We start from the raw sequence: 22,096 nt of genomic DNA, 5'->3' as shown, positions 1-22,096 counted from the left end.
GACGGAGTTTCACCATGTTGGTTAGGCTGATCTCAAACTCCTGACCTTAGGGGATCCGCCTACCTCGCCTTCCCTGGAATTACAGACGTGAGCCACCGCGCTCAGCCTAAAACCAGGGATTGTTAAAGCAACTTCCAAAAGTTATATTGTGGTCTCTTTCCAATTAATATATGAATTTCATTTATATATGCCAAGTGCTCTATTTCCTATTATAATCAGAGACTTTATAAAAATAGCAATAAAATATCTGTGTTCCTCAATGAAGAGATCTTTTAAGTTCATGCCTGAGGTGGAGGAGCATTTTATCCCTCAGTGATGAAGGATGTCCTGTGATATTCCAGGCACTCTATGATCATTAATGGAAGAAGTGTGTTTAGACTGAAACCCATGTCTCACCCTAGTTCTAGGGACCACTGAGGAGTCAGAAATAGCAGCTGCTTTTGATCTGAGCTCTGATGTAACTACAATACTAATCAGTATCTCAAGAAGTTCCTCTTCTACCCCAATGGATGGCTTGGTTGACTCTGGCACAAATCCTAATCCTTATCGGGAATGGCCATGATAAGCTCACCTAGAGCAGGACTTCTACCTCTTCCTAGTCAGTTTGGACTGTCTTTCCAATGATAAGGATTTCATGGACCTAAAACTTTTCTTCCACCCTTATTTCTGAAAGTCTTCCAACTCAGGCCTAAGAGTAAGCACACCAGGCATTTACCTGAAATAATGGACTTGTTCCATGATTATTAAATCTATAAACACTGGCCTCTATCTTTTATCTATAGTGTCTTGGTCTATTTTGTGGTGCTATAATAGGATACCACAGACTGGGTAATTTATTTTTATTATTATTTTTAATTGAGATGGGGTCTTGCTATGTTGCCCAGGCTGGTGTTGAACTCCTGGGTTCAAGTGATCCTCCTGCTGCCTCAGCCTCCCAGAGTGCTGGAATTACAGGCATGAGTCATCTCACCTGGCAGACTGGGTAATTTATAGTGAACAGAAATTTATCGGCTCGCAGTTCTAGAGGCTAGAAAGTCCAAGACAGAGAGGCTGTATTAGGTGAGGGACTTTGTGCTGCATTATCCCATGGCAGAAGGACAAAGAACAAGAGAGAAGAGGATGAACCCATTCCTGCAGTTATGGCATTAATTCATTAATGAGGGCAGAGCCCTCATGGACTAATCATCTCTCATTATTCCTGTAAAAATAACGTGCATATCTGATAAAGGTAAAGGTAAATAAAAACACTAAGTATTACTATCATTGAATTCTTTTGTTTTTTTTTTTTTTGAGATGGAGTCTTGCTCTGTCACCCAGGCTGGAGTGCAGTGGCACAATCTCGGCTCACTGCAAGCTCCGCCTCCCGGGTTCATGCCATTCTCCTGCCTCAGCCTCTGGAGTAGCTGGGACTACAGGCGCCCGCCACCGTGCCTGGCTAATTTTTTGTATTTTTAGTAGAGACAGGGTTTCACCGTGTTAGCCAGGATGGTCTCGATTTCCTGACCTCAGGTGATCCGCCTGCCTCGGCCTCCCAAAGTGTTGGGATTACAGGCGTGAGCCACTGAGCCCAGCCTCATTCAATTCTGTATATTTGTTTTCTTTTCTTTCTTTTTTTTTTTTTTCTGAGATGCAGTTTTACTCTTGTCATCGAGGCTAGAGTGCAGTGGTGCTATCTTGGCTCACTGCAACCTCTGCCTCCTGGATTCAGGTGATTCTCATGCCTCAGCCTCCCGGGTAGCTGGGATTACAGGCACCTGCCACCATGCCCAGCTAATTTTTGCATTTTTAGTAGAGACAGGGTTTAACCATGTTATCCAGGCTGGTCTTGAACTCCTGACCTTAGGTGATCTGCCCGCCTTGGCCTCCCAACGTGCTGAGATTAGAGGCATGAGCCACCGCGCCCAGCTCAATTATTTATATTTATAAAAATTGTAGTGTACTTCAACAGATTCAAAATTAGACTATTATTTAGAAGTATACCAATTTGCAGCCAGGGCAGTGGCTCACTCCTGTATTCTCACCACTTTGGGAGGCTGAGGCGGGAGGATCATTTGAGCCCAGGAGTTTGACACTAGCCTGGGCAACATGGTGAGACCCTGACTCTACAAAAAAATAAACAAACTAGCCAGGTGTGGTGGTGTGGGCTTGTAGTCCCAGCTACGTGGGAGGCTAAGGTGGGAGGATTGCATGATCCTAGGAAGTGGAAGTTGTATTGAGCCATGATAGTGCCACTGCACTCCAGTCTGGGCGACAGAGTCAAGATCCTGTCTCAAAGTCAAAAAAAAAAAAAAAAAAAAAGAAGCATATAAATTTGCTGCATTATATATATTTTAAGAAACCTACAAGTATTGGCCAGGCATTGTGGCTCACGTCTGTAATCTCAGCACTTTTGGAGGCGGAGGCCAGCAGATCACTTGAGCTCAGGAGTTTGAGACCAGCCTGGCCAATGTGGCAAAACCCTGTCTACAAAAAACACAAAAATTAGGCTGGGCATGGTGGCTCACGCTTGTAATTCCAGCACTTTGGGAGGCCGAGGTGGGTGGATCACAAGGTCAGGAGATTAAGACCATCCTGGCTGACACTGTGAAACCCCATCTCCACTAAAAATACAAAAAATTAGCCAGGTGTGGTAGCACGCGCCTGTAGTCCCAGCTACTTGGGAGGCTGAGGCAGGAGAATGGTGTGAACCCAGGAGGCAGAGGTTGCAGTGAGCTGAGATCGTGCCACTGCACTCCAGCCTGGGTGACAGAGTGAGACTCTGTCTCAATTAAAAAAAAATGCAAAAATTAGCTGGGCATTATGGCACACGCCTGTAATGCCAGCTACTCAGGAGAATGAGGCACAAGGCACGAGAATTGCTTGAACCTGGGAGGTCTAGGCTGCAGTGAGCCAAGGTGGCGCCACTGCACTCCAGCCTGGGCAATAGAGCAAGACTCTGTCTCAAAAAACAAATAAATAAATAAGATAAATAAAATAAAATAAAAACAAATATTGTCTCTGAGGTGATCTGATGATCTGGACATTAGTTCACATTACATACAAACTTCAAGGGGAATCTATGTATTGTTCATACAGCCTTCCATTAATATATTGCAATTGGGATTTAAACAATTGAATCTAAATACAAAATTTACTATACGGCTAAAATGCTTTCACGATAATTCACAATATGGAGGTATTTTGATACATTAGGGACACAACACTGCCCTCAGTGCCATGAGTCCAGTTTATTTTCTAGTAGGCTCTCTTCAGTTTCCAAGACTATGAAGCACTTAATGGATTCACACAGTGCTTTACAGCTTTTGAAGTGTTTTGACATTTTACATTATTTTCCTTAAAATTAAAAAGTGCTCAGTGAAGTCAGCAAGGTTAGTATATCCACTTTAGTTCTTCAGGTTAAAACATGTGATACTCTAATTCACAATGGCAAAGAAATGTTATTTGTGGGCCGGGCGCGGTGGCTCACGCTTGTAATCCCAGCACTTTGGGAGGCAGAGGCGGGCGGATCACGAGGTCACGAGATCAGGAGATCGAGACCACGGTGAAACCCTGTCTCTACTAAAAATACAAAGAAATTAGCCGGGCATGGTGGCAGGCGCCTGTAGTCCCAGCTACTCGGAGAGGCTGAGGCAGGAGAATGGCGTGAACCCGGAAGGCGGAGCTTGCAGTGAGCCGAGATTGCGCCACTGCACTCCAGCCTGGACGACAGAGCGAGACTCCGTCTCAAAAAAAAAAAAAAAAAAAAAAAAATAAATAAATAAAATAAATGTTATTTGTGCATCTGCAAATTCTGAAGAAAATGGATTTCAGGTTTCCAGATTTTTTATTCTGGTGCACAAGATTTCTATTCTAATATAGTATATGGCTTCCAAAAGACCCTAGCTGCTTGACTGTGGACATATTTCTTAATCGCTATGCTTCAGTTTCCACATCTGTAACAATGAGGTATTAATAGTACCTATTCATTGAATTATTATAAGTATTTATTAATACATGTGAAGCTCTTAAGACAGTGTCTAGCTCACAGTAAGTTCTAAATAAGTGTTAGGTTGCATATTTATTATTTTAGCATATCCAATTTACTTGTAAGGATGGTTGGGATCCTGACATTACATGCACACATTTGGAAAATTCCCAGTTGAGTATACGTTAGGCAAGTTCAGAAGTGTGTGTGGCCGGGTGAAGTGGCTCACGCCTGTAATCCCAGCACTTTGGGAGGCCGAGGCGGGTGGATCACCTGAGGTCAGGAGTTCGTGACCAGCCTCACCAACATGGCGAAACCCTGTCTCTACTGAAAATACAAAAATTAGCTGGGCGTGGTGGCGGGCGACTGTAATCCTAGCTACTTGGGAGGCTGAGGCAGGAGAATCTCTCGAACCCGTGAGGCGGAGGTTGCAGTGAGCCGAGATCGCGCCACTGCACTCCAACCTGGGCGACAGAGCAAGACTCCGTCTCAAAAAAAAGTGTGTGTGTGTGTAGCAGAACTTTGTTTTTAACAACTAAAGAAATGTGGTGACCCAATAATCCCGTTAGCCTTAGCTCAATTAATCACATTCCATCTGTCCTCACAGTGTTCACCTCAGTGAGAAACGAGTTCAAGCGCGTGGTAAGTGGTGTCAATATATTTTTAAAATGCTGTTATCAGTATAATGTAACAGAAAATTCAGCATATTAGCCCAGCTTTGCTCACTGGTGTGAAGACATGCCCAATCTTTCTTAGCTAAGACGTTAGAGGAAACGCCACAAGGGACCCAGCTGGGAGCTCTGCAGGAAGTTAAAAAAAAAAAAAATCATTCAGCTTTGCAAAACATCTGATGCTCAACCGTCTGTCTTTGGCAGTACAGGGGCTTAAGGTCTGGTTGGTTCCTTCTGACACCTCGGAAGGCAGAGTTACAGAGGAGAAGCAACAAGTTGTAGGAAGTTAACTTATCTAAGTCTCAGACGCTGGAGGCACCTGCATTTCTAGTCACTTCAATTCTGGCCAAATTATCAACTCTAGTTTCTGAGGGACCGCCAGCCCAGGATTCCTATTGGGGTCACCTTTGTGCCTCCCTATCTTAAGAGCACACTTGGGCAGGTCGGGGCGGGACGTGCTCGGTGTAGGTGACTCAACACCGGACAGTTTTGCTTCCAGAGGCTGACACGCTCCTGCGCGGTAGTTGTTAAAGGGTTGGGACACGAAGATACTCTTCGCCCATTCGAGATCTCCCATTGTGGAAAGGAGGCTCAGAGGTCCCGGCCACCGGGTGAAGGGAGAACGGGCACACAGCGCTGTCATCGCCGGACAGCGGCGAGCCCCCACTTTCTCGCCAGGCTCTCCAGGACATTCCGAGGCTCCACCCCTGGTAACGCCACGCTGACGTCCGCGCGTCGGAGGCCGCCATACGTGCGCGTGGGAGCCCAGGAGGACGTGTGGCGCGTGGACTACATCAGGTCCAGCCCCGCGGGACCCCAGCAGGCGCTTCCGGGCAAGGTTCTGTGCACCTGTTTTCTCCTTCTACGCGAGTATCTTTCCCCTCCGCAAAGAATGGGATATGCCTGTGTCCAAAGGACAAGAAGATGCGCGCCAGCAAACCTAAGTTAACCACAGCGCGGAAGTGGAGCCCAAAGCAAGAGCCTGCCGGGCACCTTTAAGCTGTTTGTAAGCTCACGTGACTCACCAAGTGCGGGCCCCAGCGGTCACGTGACGGCGCGCGCGCCCTCACGTAGGGAGAGCCGGCAGTGCGCGCGCCTTCGCCGCTGCCTCCCACCCACCCCCTCGACGGGAGGGTGAGGCGCGGCGCAGTGATCGGGCGGCCGGGGTCCTGTGCGCGTGCGCAGCGAACAGCTGTCACCTAGTGCGGAACAAGTCTCCCAAATTTCCCAAATCTCCCTGGGCCGGAGGCCACTGTCTTCTTCTCTTCCTTCTCCACCGAGTCGTGCTCTCGCCCCAACCCACGCGCCAGGTAACCGCTTTTCCGGAGTCCGGGGGCCGGGGCGAGGGGAGGGTCCGGAGAGGTCTTCCCGGCACTGCCCCCCTCCGCGTGGGGTACGGGGGTGCGGGCGTCCGGGGGAGCGGCGACGCTGGAGCAGAGACGCTCCGTCCGTGACTGCAGCGACTGTCACGCTGGGGAGGGAGCGGCCGGCCGCGGCCGCAGGGGAGGGATGCGGGGGCCAGTGACAGCCCGCTCCGGCCCTTACCGAGGTTCGGTACCCGCGCTCGCCGTTTTCCCGGGATCCGGAGTCGGGGTCGCCTCCTTGGGGCAGAGGAGCGCTCGGGCGGTCCTGGGATGCGGACCTCTTAACGCCCCCAGTAGGTCTGTGGCGGACTCCAGGAAGGCCGGGCCTGGTGCACCTCTCGGGACTCTCCCTTCCCTGGGAGTGTCACGACCCGCGGGGTGAGGGTGGGAGCTCCTCTCCTGACCACCCGTTGCAGGCAGTCAGCCCGTCATTCGGGATCGTCTTCAGCCCTCGCGGCTGTCCTTTTGGTGTTTCTTTCCCCCGGCATGGGGCCATTTCTTCCTGCAGTGCCTGGAGGAACCATGATGCGGTGTAGACGGCGGGTGCTTAATAAATGCGAGTTGGATTAGGGCGCGTGGACTGCCAGGCACAGAACGTGGCGTGGACTGGGGACGTGGAGGAGGGAGCCAGACAGGCCGGGGCTGTAGGCTGGAGCTTGGGGTTTTCCTCCGTGCTCCGCCGGTAAAGCCAGCAGGCGAGATTCAGATGCTTTCCGCGTGGACTCGATGCTCGGCTCTCCCTTCGCTACTCGGTGCAAGCCTGCGCTGGCTGGCTCTGATTGTGGGCGATACCGGGAGGGAGTTTGTCAGGTTCCTTCTTCCGGAAGAGACAAGGTAAACTTTTTTTGCACTTGATAAACTAGCCCTGAGAAGTGATTTATAAAGCACTGTTCGGAAATGTAGGTTAGAAAAGCAGAGTCACCTTTATCCCGGTGAAAGTTACTCGTAGGTTCCGGCCACTTAGGTTCACACTAAACTTTGCCCTATTTTCACCCATTTCAGTTTGTATTTAAAAAAATGTTTAAATTCCGGGCAACTTGGCTTTACTGTTTCTATGGCAACGGTGACTAATATTCTCATTTCGAAGTGTTGTGGTTGAAAACTAGTGGTTTTAATTTTTAAAGGTCCATTTTTTACTAGGAAGCTGTCGGCTCTGCTTTGTGATTATCGCTTGTTTTCTTACCTTGCTGGCCTCCGCGCAACGCGCCCATAGTTTGTTTTGGAACGAATTACACGGTTGTTCGGGTTTTTTAGGTCCTTTTTCTCCCAATTTCAGTGTTATGAAAAGTTTCCACATAAGCTTTACAGTATCCCACAAACTTGGTAATACAGTACAATTGAAACCGAAGACTTACTTCTTTTTATTAACAGACTTTAGTCAGTTGCTTTTCTAAAGTTGAAAATCAGGCCGGGCGCCGTGGCTCCTGCCTGTAATCCCAACACTTTGGGAGGCCGAGGCGGATGGATCACCTGAGGTCAGGAGTTCAAGACCAGCCTGGCCAAAATGGCAAAACCCCGTCTGTACTAAAAATTCAAAAATTAGCCGGGCGTGGTGGCGGGCGCCTGTAATCCCAGCTGAGGCAGGAGACTCACTTGAATCCTGGAGGTGGAGGTTGCCGTGAGCCGAGATGGCACCACTGCACTCCAGCCTGGGTGACAGACTGAGACTCCATCTGAAAAAAAAAAAAAAGTAAAAATGCAAATAAGTACATAAATAAATAAAAGCTTTTAGTAAATGAATAGTCTTGTGCAACCATCACCACAATGAATTTTTGAATTTTTTTTTTTTTTTTTTTTGAGACGGAGTCTCGCTCTGTTGCCCATGGAGTCTCTCTGTGCCAATGGTGGGATCTCGGCTCACTGCAACCTCTATCTCCCAGGTTCAGGCGATTCTTCTGCCTCAGCCAACCCAGTAGCTGGGATTACAGGCACCCACCATCATGCTTGGCTAATTTTTATATTTTTGTAGAGACAGGGTTTCACCATGTTGGCCAGGCTGGTCTCGAACTCCTGACCTCAGGTGATCCGCCCACCTTGGACTCCCAAAGTGCTGGGATTACAGGCGTGAACCACTGCGCCCGGCCTCTGGATGTCAGTATTAAGATCATCCTGTTCTTTTTTTTTTTTTTTTTTTTTGGTGACAGGGTGTAACTCTGATGCCCAGGCTGGAGTGCAGCAGTGGCACAGTCTCAGCTCACTGTAACCTCTCTGCCTCCTGTGCTGTGGCAATCCTCCAGTCCCAGCCTCTCAAGTAGGTGGGACTACAGGTGCATGCCATCACGCCTGGCTAATTTCTGTGGTCTTGCCATGGTACCCAGGCTGGTCTGAAACTCCCGGGCTCTAGCAATCCGCTTGCCCCAGCCTCCCAAAGTGCTAGGATGACAGACGTGAGCCACTGCACCTGGCCTGATCATCCCTTCCTGTTAGCACAGTCTTTATACTGCTCATGGTTATTCCCTTGATATTCACTCATTTGCTCTATGTTTATTAGGGATATAGTGATAAGATAGGTACATTCTGTGCTTTGATTAAGCTAAATATCTACTGAAAAATGTATGTTCCCTTTTGTTAAATATTAATATTTAATGCTTCTCACCCAAACTCTGCCTCTTTTTTCTTTTTCTTTTTGAGACGGAGTCTCCCTCTGTCGCCCAGGCTGGAGTGCAGTGGCGTGATCTCAGCTCACTGCAACCTCCGATTCCCTGGAGTGATTCTCCTTCTCAGCCTCCTGAGTAGCTGGGATTACAGGCATGTACCTCCACACCCAACTAATTTTTTTCGTATTTTTAATAGAGACGGGGTTTCACCATGTTGGCCAAGATGGTCTCGATCTCCTGACCTCGTGATCTGCCTGCCTCGACCTCCCAAAGTGCTGGGATTACAGGCGTGAGGCATCATGCCTGGCCATTTTTCTTTTTTTATTATACTTTAAGTTCTAGGGTACATGTGTACAACGTGCAGGTTTGTTACATAGGTATACATGTGCCATGTTGGTTTGCTGCACCGGTCAACTCATTATTTACGTAAGGTATTTCTCCTAACACTATCCCTGCCCCAGCCCCCCACCCCCCAACAGGCCCTGGTGTGTAATGTTCCCCTCCCTGTGTCCATGTGTTCTCATTGTTGCTTCTTTTTTTTTTTCCAATTAAAAAAATTTTTTTTTTGTAGAGGTGAGGTCTCACTGTGTTGCCCAGGCTAGTCTCAAAATTCTGGGCTCAAGTGATCCTCCTGCCTTGGCCTCCCACGGTTCTGGGATTACAGTTGTGAGCCACTGCAAGCTCTATTTCTGTTACGAATTTCTTAGGAGGTGTATCATAATTAAAGTCACTGTATCTTTTTTATCGCTACAAATGTAGACCATTTTGTAGAGCCTAAAATATAGTTTTATAATATAAATATAATATATAATATATGAGGTCATTGTTTTTATATAATATAATATATTAGGTCATTGTCTTTTTTTTTTTTTTTTTTAAGATGGAGTCCTGCCCTTGTTGCCCAGGCTGGAGTGCAGTGGTGTAATTTTGGCTCACTGCAACCTCCACCTCCTGGGTTGAAGCGATTCTCCTGCCTCAGCCTCCCAAGTAGCTGGAATTACAGGCGCCTGCCATCACGCCCAGCTAATTTTTGTATTTTTAGTAGAGATGAGGTTTCACCATGTTGGCCAGGCTGGCCTCGAATTCTTGACCTCAGGTGATCCACCCGCCTCAGCTTCCCAAATTACTGGGGGATTACAGGCATGAGCCACCACACCCGGCCGGGTCATCGTCTTTTTTACTCCCCCACCCTCAAAAGATTCCCTACTTCCTCATCCTCCTTACCTTTCCGCTGGTGCGGGGGATGGATGGGGGGGAGGGGGGGCGTGGTTACGATCTTCTAAATCCACACTTTCTGGACCTAATCGTTTCCCCATACTAACAGTCAGAATAATTCCTTTAAGGAAGCCTATCCCCCCTGCTGCTTTCTCTAGGGAAAAAGTCCTAACTCTCAGCTCTGTGTGTGACTGCACAGCCAGTCTCCTTCCTACCAAACTCATCTTTCTTCCTAGTTCCCTGAATGGGCTTGGTACCCTGCCCATACTGTTGTTCCCTGTGCCTGGACTGCTACCCCAGTTGCACTTCTTTGGTTGATTCCATCTCATTCTTCAGGAAGCTCAGCTCAGTTGTCAACTTCTTCAAGTTAGTGTTCTCTCAATCTTGCACACTGGCCATAGCAGCATTCTGTAGTCTCCTTCATAGTCTTAAGCAATCATGCCATTACTTGTGTATCTCTCTTCCCTCCCTACCCTCATGCATGCCCAGAGAAAGGTTCCCACAAAAATATTGACAGTAGTTAGTAACTTTTGGGTGATGGAATTGTGGTTAATTTGTTTCCTTCGTGTTTGTGTGCATTTTCTAAATTTTCTCCTATGAATCAGTGTTACCATTGTGAATAGGGAAAATAAGTTAATAAAAATTCATGTTTGTTAGAAAAGCTGGGAAGCAGGAGAAGATAGAGGAAAAAGAAAAATAATCACTTATCGCCCTTTTCACATTGGAGAATGCACTTTTTTTAAATTTTGAGATGGAGTTTCACTCTTGTTGCCCAGGCTGGAGTGCAATGTGGCAATCTTGGCTCACCACAACCTCCGCCTCCCAGTTTCAAGCAATTTTCCTGCCTCAGCCTCCTGAGTAGCTGGGCTTACAGGCCTGCGCCACCATGCCCGGCTAATTTTGTATTTTTAGTAGAGACGGAGGGTTTCTCCATGTTGGTTAGGCTGGTGTCGAACTCCCAACCTCAGGTGATCCGTCCGCCTCGGCCTCCCAAAGTGCTGGGATTACAGGAGTGAGCCACCGCTCCTGGCCAGAATACACTTTTAACAGTTTTTGTTTTGTTTTAATAACTTAGATGAGATTTTGTTATAGTTTCAGCATCAAGCTTTTATTACATTTTAGTTGTTTCTTGTATTACTCAGAGACTTCTAGAGAATGGTAGGAGTACTTCCAATAGGCTGCCCAGTTGGAATTTCTGATGTTGAAATTCAGCTGATTCTTAGAGAACAGAATATAGCATTAGATATATGTAGCATAGAACAGAATATAGACTCTTAGGGTATGAGCACTAAGTGCTAAATAATTCTTTTCCCTTTTTCCTTGAAAAATGTCCTAATTGGTTCATTTGTATGTTTCATAGTACAAAGATTTCCCTTGCACAGTTGCTCATTATTTGCACTGTTTGTTTTATTTTTGATGGGTGGTTTATTTTGCATAGTAGTGGATACATTTCTTCAGTAGATTAACTTGTACTATGTGCCATACACTGTGTCAGATGGGGACAGCAGTGAACACAATAGACTGGATTCCCTATGATTTCATGGAAGTGGATTATTTTAAGAGTGTGAATGTTTAGTTAACTGTTGCACTGTATACTGTTCAGATACACATGGTATTTCAGCTACTATGGTATTTATGAACTGCTGCAGCATAAAGCCTCAAATTTATTCTGGATTCTTCTGGGTTTATATTGTTTATTACTATGGGTGGATATTTAAGGAGCAGAATGATGAGTCATCAAAGCCTTTGTGCTAATGACTTCTTTTTTTATATCTCCATCCAGTTCCAGGTATTAATTTGGCATCTCTACTTGTTAACTATAACAAATGGAACTCTGATCTTTCCTCTCAGCTCTGCTTCTGGGATTTCTCTGAGATTTCTCATGCATCTCATCTCATTTCATTGCTCACTCATTTCATTATTAGTTATCCAACACTTCATGGTTCCTCAGCCCTCACATCAAAGTATCGCTTACACTTTGTCACTTCTGCTTCAGGAATAATACTGTGTGGATCAATCTGCTTGTCTCCACCTCCAGTGCATTATCCTACCATTCACTCCCAGCCTCCCTCCAATCTCTTTCCAGCCTGATCTTTAAGGCCTATTGCCTTATTGGATTGTTCTCATAGGCTTCAGGATATTTAAAATTCCTGCCATATCTCTTTTCTACCCCAAGCTCCACCCAAGTCTTATCTAGCTGGTTTTTCATTTTCTCTCTACCTATTGGCTTTTCTTTTCTTCAAACTGTATACAGCCTTCCTGAATGTGCTGTTTTTTGCCTGACTGATTTCTTCTCTTTTTCCCCCTTTTCATACATCTTTCTGATCTCTACTTGAAAGTACTTCTTCAGAGAAACCTGACCTATTACTCATTTCTCTTCTCAGCTTCCCTAATGATGAGCTGTCTTAATTCCCTGTATTTTTCCCTAACAGTTAGTGGTTTATAATTGTGTATTTTTGTGGTTATTTGATTGTTTCTACACTGTAAAGATTCTACAAGGTCAGAGACCAAGTATTTTTATTTCCTTCTATTTTATATAGCACACTGTTCCCTCACCAGCACTATAGTATAGGTGCTCAACAAACATTTATTGTGCAAATTAATGACTTTTACATATACGCAAAAATTGAAGAAACTGTAAAACCAGGACACACATTGGGAGATACATCTTACCCATCATGACCCAACATACGTAAATACGTAAAATTGAAACAAAAGTTTCATAAAACTTTACCAACTGTGCTGTACTCTATTTTCTTTTTCTTTTTTTTTGTGAGGGGATGGAATCTTTCTCTGTCACTCAGTCTGGAGTGCAGTGGCGTGATCTTGGCTCACTGCAACCTTCACCTCCTGGGTTCAAGCTATTCCCCTGCCTCAGTCTCCCGAGTAGCTGGGACTACAGGTGTGTGCCACCGCACCAGGCTAATTTTTGTACTTTTAGTAGAGACGGGGTTTCACCATGTTGGCCAGGCTGGTCATGAACTCCTGACCTCAGGTGATCCGCCCACCTCAGCCTCCCAAAGTGCTGGGATTACAGGCAATAGCCACTGTGCTTGGCAAAGTAAATATTTTAAAATATATGAAAATATATTGTATAGGTTGAGTATTCCTTATCTGAAATACATGAATTTTAGATTTCAGATTTGGGAATATTGTATTTTACTATACATTACAGATGCTATACTTACAGTTGAGCATCTGTAATCTGAGAATTTGAAATCTGAAATGAGCATTTACTTTGAGTGTCATTTCATTCTTAAAGTTTCGAAGTATGAAAGTTTCATACTTCGAAACTTTCAGATTTTGGAGTATTTCAGATTTTTGGTTTCAGATGCTCAACTTATGTATGATAATCGTACAAAAAGCTATAATTTCAAGTATTGATTTGCTGTTTACTGGGAAAGAATGGGAAAATTTTTGAAATTAGAAATGTCAGGACAGTTGGCCCCCTTTAGTGGGGGTCTCTCTGTGGGACATTTTAGGGGAGTTCATAGTCCTGCTTCCATTTTTAGCATTGTACATTTAGAAATATGAATTTTTTCAGTCGACTGAGAGTGTCAGGCGTTGGAAGACTAATGTCTTCAGTGTGGTTCCCTAATTAAACTGGCAAGAAGAACTAAAATCTGGATCTGAAGTGCTTGTGTCTGCTCATTAGGGCTCTTTCTAGAAAGTCTCGGTTCCTGGGAAAGCACATAAATGATCATATAGTTTTTGGTGACAGGTAGGCCCCAGCTGATGGGTAGTGCTGAACAGGATTTTTTTTTTTTTTTTAACCTGCTGGGCTTCCCTGATCCCTGAGCATTCACCTCTGCTTATGAGAACCTTCTTCTCTGCCAGTGCGTTTTCTCTCGTTGAGTAAGGTTAAAGAAGCAGATAAATTCCTTCATTTGGCTCCCTTTTTACTTCCATCTTTGCATTCGTTTTTTGTACCAGATGTTTGTTTGAATTCCAGTCCTGAGGACAGGCGTTGTCTGGTCCTTAGTGTATTGTTGATTCTGTTCTGTTCTGAGAGTCCATCAGATGATTTGAATGGTCACAGGCATCCCTTTGAGTGGGTGAATTGAAGTGTTTTTTTGCAGGTAGTTTATCTCATTTTTTTTTTATCTATTTAACTTTCTTTTTTTCTTTTTCTTTTTTTTCTTTTTTGAGATGGAGTCTCGCTCTGTCGCCCAGGCTGGAGTGCAGTGGCATGATCTTGGGTCACTGCAAGCTCTGCCTCCTGGGTTCATGCCATTCTCCTGCCTCAGCCTCCTGAGTAGCTGGGACTACAGGCGCCCCTCACCTCACGCCCGGCTAATTTTTTTGTGTTTTTAGTAGAGACAGGGTTTCACCACGTTCGGCAGGCTGGTCTCGAACTCCTGACCTTGTGATCCGCCTGCCTCAGCCTCCCAAAGTGTTGGGATTACAGGCATGAGCCACCATGCACGGCCCCATTTTTTTTTGAGATGGTGTCTTGATCTGTCACCTAGGATGCAGTGCAATGGCATGATCTTGGCTCACTCCAACCTCTGCCTCCTGGGTTCAAGCGATTCTTCTGCCTCAGTCTCCCGAGTAGCTGGGACTACAGGCGCCTGCCACCATGCCTGGCTAATTTTTGTATTTTTAGTACAGATGGGGTTTTGCTGTTTTTAGTAGAGATGGGGTTTTGTCATGTTGTCCAGGCTGGTCTTGAAGTCCTGACCTCAGGTGATCCGTCCGCTTCAGCCTTCCAAAGTGCTGGGATTACAGGCGTGAGCTACCGTGCCTGGCCATCTGGCCATCTATTTAACTTTCTTTTTTTTTGAGACGGAGTCTTGCTCTGTCACCCAGGCTGGAGTGCAGTGGCGCAGTTTTGGCTCACTGCAAGCTCCGCCTCCCAGGTTCACGCCATTCTCCTGCCTCAGCCTCTCCGAGTAGCTGGGACTACAGGCGCCCGCCATCACGCCCGGCTAATTTTTTTTTTGTATTTTTAGTAGAGACGGGGTTTCTCCGTGGTCTCGATCTCCTGACCTCGTGATCCGCCCGCCTCGGCCTCCCAAAGTGCTGGGATTACAAGCGTGAGCCACCGCGCCCGGCCTCTATTTAACTTTCAAAAAGGAATCCTTCCCTAAAATTTGGGCACATAAAGTGATACCTCTCAGTCTATAATATTCAGGCAGCTTTCATTAGCAGGAAGAATCTGGCCCTGAGATAGGCAAATTCATTTTCCTTTCTTTTTTGATAATTTTATTTATTTTTCTAAGTTTGTATTATATATACACACATGATATTTCTTTTATTATTTTCAAATAGGCAATACAAGGTATGTAACAAGATATAAAATTCAGAAGGTATTAAAGGGTAAAATGTGTACATGCTTCTCACTTTTAGCCTTTAGACAGCTAGTTCCCTTCTGGTAAACCACTGTTAAGTTTTCTTTTAGGGAATTTTAGAGATATTCTGTATAAATTTATGTGTATGTTTACATTTTTTTTATACAAATGGTTGTCTTCATGCTCCCTCACTCCTCAATAACTCAATGTGTATTTCCTACATTTTTCTCCATAACTGCAGTATATCCATCAAAATCAGGAAATTAACACTGATACATTACTATCGTCTAATTTTTGGATTCTTCATATTTCACTATTTGTTATAGTAATTAATGTTCTTCATAGCAAAAGTATCCAGTCCAGAATTGTGCAACATGTATTCTTGTTTTAGGTCTTTTAAGCATCCTTCAATCTCAAATATGGATTTGAGAAGGATTTTCATGGTCTCGATTTTCATGATCTTGGCACTTCTTGTTTTTCTTTCTTTTTTTTTTTAAAGATGGATTTTCTCTCTGTTGCCCAGGCTGGAGTGCAGTGATGTAATTTCTGCTCCCGAGTAGCCGGGACTACTGGTGCCCACCACCATGCCCGGGTAATTTTTGTATTTTTAGTAGAGGCAGGGTTTCATTATGTTGGCCAGGCTGGTCTTGAACTACTGACCTCAAATGATCCACCCACCTCGCCCTCCCAGAGTGCTGGGATTACAAGCGTGAGCCACTGCACCTGGCCTGGAGTTTGTTCATTTTGAAAAAGGAAATTTTCATCAATACTCTTAAGTGAAGCTGGTTTGCAGTTTTCTTGGGTCGTTTTTAAGTTTTGTTACTCATTTTAGGCTTCTTAAGAAAGGATTTCTAAGCTGGCTATTTTTTTTTTTTCCATGCAATCTGGAACATCTTAAATAACATGTCGTACATTTCTTAAAAATTGATCAGAATTCTTTATCTAGTGGAGAGAAGATTTGTTCCTTATTTAGTGGGCTTTGGTGTGATCTTTTTTCTTTTTTTCTTCTCTTCTCTTTTCTTTTTTTGGCAGCTGGAGAGCCTAGCAAAGAGGTCAGTTATATTTGGGATCTGGGTCCGAGATACAAAACTTGCAGTCAGTTCATTGCACCTATTTGCTGTTTGACCTTAGAAAATTTGTTTCCATTTCTAAGTCTTGGTTTCATCATTTCTCAAATGGGAATAATCACAGCCTGCTAACATCACAGAGAACTTTTAAGAATGAAAATGAAGTAACATATGTTAAAGCACAGTAAAGAACCAAGCAAATGCAAGACTTTTTTTATAAGAAGATTCGTTTTAATAAGATGTCAGTACTCGGGCCGGGCGCGGTGGCTCACGCTTGTAATCCCAGCACTTTGGGAGGCCGAGGCGGGCGGATCACGAGGTCAGGAGATCGAGACCACAGTGAAACCCCATCTCTACTAAAAATACAAAAAATTAGCCGGGCGTGGTGGCGGGTGCCTGTAGTCCTAGCCACCCGGAGAGGCTGAGGCAGGAGAATGGCGTGAACCCGGGAGGCGGAGCTTGCAGTGAGCTGAGATTGCGCCACTGCACTCCAGCCTGGGGGATGGAGCGAGACTCCGTCTCAAAAAAAAAAAAAAAAAAAAAAAGATGTCAGTACTCAAAGAGTTGTCAATGAGGATAGATCTCAGTATCATGCTACTGAAGGAGTTTGTGTAGATGGACAATGCCTCCTGCTCCAAGAGCAAGCACATGGAGAAAGGGTCAATGGACACATTTGTTTTGCTATTTAACAACAAAGAAAAATAATGAATTAGACAAAATGTAGTCTAGATAGAATTTATTTTTGTGAACATTAATGAGGGTTTGGTCACGTATTTATTAAAACCATGTATTAGGCTGTTCCTGGTGGCTCATGCCTGTAATCACAGCACTTTGGGAGGTTAAGGCAGGTAGATCACCTGAGGTCAGGAGTTTGAGACCAGCCTGGCCAACATGACGAAACCCTATCTCTACTAACAATACAAAAATTAGCCGAGCCTGGTGGTGCATGCCTGTAACCCCAGGTACTTGGGAGGCTGAGGCAGAAGAATCGCTTGATCCTGGGAGGTAGAGGTTGCAGTGAGCTGAGATCATGCCATTGCACTCTAGCCTGGGCAACAAGAGCGAAACTCCGTCTCAAAAAGAAAAAAAAAACCCCCCCAAAAAGACCCCATGTGTTGTAAATCAAGGAAAAATGTTGGGTAACAGACTATGACTTTACTTTGTGCTTGTATCATGATTGTATTTAATTTTATTATAAGTTGGTTAAATATTTGAGACTTTGGGGAAATTAAACTTGTCAAGCTGTCAACTTATCAGTTTGGATTTATGGTTTCCTATTTCATTTTGTAGATATTGAAAATACATATAGATGTGTTTTCATGTCAAGGAAGCTGTGTATTGGTATCAGGATTGAGGGAATACATGATCAACAAATATTTTTGCAAGTTTCAGTGTCACAGATTGCATATGGCATGATAATACATCAAATTCATTTCCCTTGTTTGGTTTTTTTTTTGACAGGTAGTTAACAAAAAATGTGCAAATTGCCATAATTCTCTAAAACAGTATTTCTTGTATTCGTTAATAATGAAAAATGCAAGGATCGTCAGATTATTGTGTTTGATGTTTTTCAACCTCTTTTTTTTTTCAATATAGCCGGTATCGTATATGGTTTTTGCAATTTTGAATCTTTTTTTTTTTTTTTTTTCCTTTTGAGATGGAATCTCGCTCTGTCGCCCAGGCTGGAGTGCAGTGGCGCAATCTTGGCTCACTGCAACCTCTGCCTCCCCAGTTCAAGCGATTCTTCTGCCTCAGCTTCCAGAGCAGCTGGGACTACAGGTGCGTGCCACCACTCCCAGCTAATTTTTGTATTTTTAGTAGAGACGGGGTTTCACCATATTGGCCAAGCTGGTCTCAAACTCCTGACCTCATGATCCACCCGCCTTGGCCTCCCAAGTGTTGGGATTACAGGCGTGAGCCACTGCGCCCGACCATCAGTCTTTTTTTTTTTTTTTAAGAGATGAGGTCTCTCCAAGTTGTCCAGGCTGGTCTCAAACTCCTGAGCTCAAGTGATCCTCTTGCCTCGGCCTCCCCCACAAAGTGCTAGGATTACAGGTGTGAGCCACTGCACCTGGCCTGATTGTGAATCTTTAGGAATAATTGGAAAGTTTGCATATTAAATTGTCTTGAAATATGTTTTCTAAGTATTTCCATTTTTTAAATTAATTTATTTTTTGAGACAGAGTCTTGCTCTGTCGCCCAGGCTGGAGTGCAATGTTGCGATCTCAGCCCATGGTAACCTCTGTCTCCCGGGTTCAAGCGATTCTCCTGCCTCAGCCTCCCGACTAGCTGGGATTACAGGCATGCGCCACCATGCCCGGCTAATTTTGTATTTTCAGTAGAGATGGGGTTTCTCTGTGTTGGTCAGGCCGGTCTCGAACTCCCGACCTCAGGTTATCCAACCGCCTTGGCCTCCCAAAGTGCTGGGATTACAGGTGTGAGCCATAGCGCCTGGCCAGTATTTCAAATTTAAGGCTTAGTTTTTATGTTTGAAACTAAGAATGAGTAGTCTACATGGCCTCCCATGAGTCCTTCTGATAGGACTAAATAGACTGGGTAATCTCATAAAAGTCACAATGTAGAATTGCTGGAAAGTGATGGTCCAGGCAACAGGTGGGTGCAGGGGCAGTGCAGTCCAGTAGTTGGTGAGGGGCTTGCTGCCCAGGCTGAGTGCTGGAGGGCCTCAGTGGGTGACCTGGATGGTAGTTGCCAGGAAGCCACAGCAGGCCCAAGGGGTTGTGACCTACCTGGGAGACTTGGGTAGCTCTTGCAGGTGTTGGGAAGCCTCTCCCCATTCCAGTCCCCCTGAGGGAGACAGTGCAAGCCCAGCAGGCTTTTAGTGTGAACTCACAATCCTGTGAAATGCAAATTTTGGAAACCGTTGGAATGACTTTGGCTGCCTTCTCCCTTTATCAATCCAGTTACATAGAAAAAAGGATTTAGAAAGTGAATGAGTTAGGTTTCTAAATTAATATTCGTAGGAGAACAGTCTGTTTTTCTTTTTTTTTGAGACAGACTCTCACTGTGTTGCCCAGGCTGGAGTGCAGTGGCAGGATCTCGGCTCACTGCAACCTCCGCCTCCTGGGTTCAAGCAATTCTCCTGCCTCAGCCTCCAGAGTAGCTGGGATTACAGGTGCCTGCCACCATGCCTGGCTAATTTTTGTATTTTAGTAGAGACGGGGTTTCACCATGTTGGCCAGACTGGTCTTTTTTTTTTTTTTTTCTGGAGACGGCGTCTTGCTCTTGTTGCCCAGGCTGGAGTGCAATGGCACGATCTTGGCTCACTGCAACCTCCGCCTCCCGCATTCAAGCGATTCTCCTGCCTCATCCTCCCAAGTAGCTGGGATTACAGGCATGCACCACCACGCCTGGTTAATTTTGTGTTTTTGGTAGAGACAGGGTTTCTCCATGTTGGTCAGGCTGGTCTTGAACTCCTGACCTCAGGTGATCTGTCCACCTCGGCTTCCCAAAGTGCTGGGATTACAGGCGTGAGCCACTGCGCCTGGCACAAATTATTTTCTTTCATTTTTTTTCTTTTTCTTTTTTTTTTTTTTTTTAAGACAGAGTTTCGTTCTTTCACCCATGCTGGAGTGAAGTGGCGCCATCTTGGCTCACTGCAGCCTCTGCCCCCTGGATTCAAGTGGTTCTCCTGCCTCAGCCTCCTGAGTAGCTGGGATTACAGGTGCGTGCCACCCCCATGCCTGGCCAATTTTTGTATTTTTAGTAGAGACGGGGTTTCACCATGTTGGCCAGGCTGGTCCTGTACTCTTGACTGCAGGTGACCCACCTGCCTCGGCCTCCCCAAGTGCTAGGATTACAGGTGTGAGCCACAGTGCCTGGCTTTTCTTTTTCTTTTTTTTTTTTTTTGACAAGGTCTCACTCTGTCACTCATGCTAGAGTGGAGTGGTGAGATCATGGCTCATTGCAGCCTCGACCTTCTAGACTCAAGTGATCCTCCTGCCTCAGCCTCTGAGTAACTGGGATTTCAGGTGCACACTACTACACCTGGCTAATTTTTAAATTTTTTTGGAGAGGCAGGGTCTCCCTATATTGCCCAGCCTCATCCCAATCTCCTGAGCTTAAGTGATCCTCCTGCCTTAGCCTCCATTGTGCTGGAATTACAGGCTGTGCCCAGCCACAATGTGCAAATGCCACCATAAATTACCATTTTTTAAAAAATGGAAGCAGATACTTTAGACAAATTATTATTTAATGCCAGTGTCATTGTTGATGTTATAGTTTATGATTATTTAGAAGTTAAAGGTATTTTACCAAATGAGCTACACTTGATTGTCCATTTAATCTGTCAGTTTAATTTGTGTAGGTATTCATAGGCCAGGCGTGGTGGCTTATGCCTGTAATCCCAGCACTTTGGGAGGCTGAGACAGGCGGATCACTTACGCCAGGAGTTCGAGACCAGCCTGATCAACATGGTGAAATCTTGTTTTGACTGAAAATACAAAAATTAGCTGGATGTGTTAGCACACGCTTATAATCCCAGCTGCTCAGGTCGCTTAGGCAGGAGAATTGCTTGAACCCGGGAGACGGAGGTTGCAGTGAGCCAAGATTGCATCATGGCATTCCAGCCTGGGCGACAGAGACTCTGTCTCAAAAAAAAAAACAAAAAAAAAAAACTATAGGTATTTGTAGATGTGTTACTGGTTGTGTAATAGAGTAAGACTGGGGGAAGAGACCTAGGCAAGTTATTTCCATTTTAAGGGCTTGGATACAAATGCATAACCAAACCCTAGGCATTTATTTTATTTATTTTCATTATTTGTTTGTTTATTTATTTTTGAGATGGAGTCTCACTGCAAACTCCGCCTCCCGAGTTCAAGCAATTCTCCTTTCTCAGCCTCTTGAGTAGCTGGGACTACAGGCGCATGCCACTACACCTGGTTAATTTTTGTACTTTTGGTAGAGACAGGGTTTCACCATACTGGTCAGGCTGGTTTCAAACTCCTGACCTCAAGTGATCCACCTGCCTCAGCCTCCCAAAGTGCTGGGATTACAGGTGTGAGCCACCGTGACTGGCCACCCTGGACATTAAAATTAATGTAACAAAATACAATGAAAAAACAGTTTACAGTCCTCTGTTGGGGTTCACAGTCCTTCACTAGGCATGCAGGTTTGTCTTCCTTTGGGTAATATACAAACATATGGAACTGTCAAATTTAAAAACTCAAGAGTAATTGCTTGAAATACAGAGGGATTTCTTTTTTTTTTTTGAGACGGAGTCTTGCTCTGTTGCCCAGGCTGGAGTGCAGTGGCGCACTCTCGGCTCACAGCAAGCTCCGCCTCTCGGGTTCACGCCATTCTCCTGCCTCAGCCTCTCCGAGTAGCTGGGACTACAGGCACCCGCCACCACGCCCGGCTAATTTTTTTTTTGTATTTTTAGTAGAGACGGGGTTTCACCATGGTCTTGATCTCCTGACCTCGTGATCCGCCCGCCTCGGCCTCCCAAAGTGCTGGGATTACAAGCGTGAGCCACCGCGCCCGGCAGAGGGATTTCTTTTTTTTTTTTTTGAGACGGAGTCTCGCTCTGTCGCCCAGGCTGGAGTGCAGTGGCACACTCTCGCCTCACTGCAAGGTCCGCCTCCCGGGTTCACACCATTCTCCTGCCTCAGCCTCTCCGAGTAGCTGGGACTACAGGCGCCCGCCACCACGCCCGGCTTAAAGAATAGTTTTAGGCCAGGCGTGGTGGCTCATGCCTGTAATCCCAGCACTTTGGGAGGCCGAGGCGGGTGGATCACTTGAGCCCAGAAGTTTGAGACCAGGCTGGGCAACATGGCGAGACCCCGTCTCTACTAAAAATACAAAAATTAGCCAGGTGTGGTGGCACACACCTGTAATCCCAGCTACTTGGGAGGTTGAGGCAGGAGAATCACTTGAACCTGGGAGGTGGGATTGCAGTAAGCTGAGACTGT

At 45.4% G+C, this 22,096-nt stretch overlaps 1 protein-coding gene across 10 annotated transcripts in view; it reads left to right on the top strand.

Moving 5' to 3' along the window:
• Positions 1 to 5,812: 5,812 nt before the first annotated feature.
• The window catches only part of KDM4C (lysine demethylase 4C), a 421,337-nt gene continuing 405,053 nt past the window's right edge, over positions 5,813 to 22,096 (top strand). For 8 of the 10 annotated variants that reach the window (XR_010113578.1, XM_063609188.1, XM_055294283.2 and 5 more), the window contains exon 1: positions 5,813 to 5,945. The gene's annotated coding sequence lies outside the window, so the exon portion shown is untranslated. Of the gene's footprint in view, positions 5,946 to 6,349; positions 6,834 to 19,717; positions 19,852 to 22,096 lie in introns of those variants that run through there. The other 2 variants (XM_055294279.2, XM_063609184.1) reach the window with 2 other exon arrangements.

Source organism: Symphalangus syndactylus, chromosome 9 (assembly GCF_028878055.3).
Source record: "Symphalangus syndactylus isolate Jambi chromosome 9, NHGRI_mSymSyn1-v2.1_pri, whole genome shotgun sequence".
Classification (NCBI taxonomy): domain Eukaryota; kingdom Metazoa; phylum Chordata; class Mammalia; order Primates; family Hylobatidae; genus Symphalangus; species Symphalangus syndactylus.
Note: the sequence above shows the minus strand (reverse complement) of the source record. Positions and strands in the feature narration are given on the sequence as shown.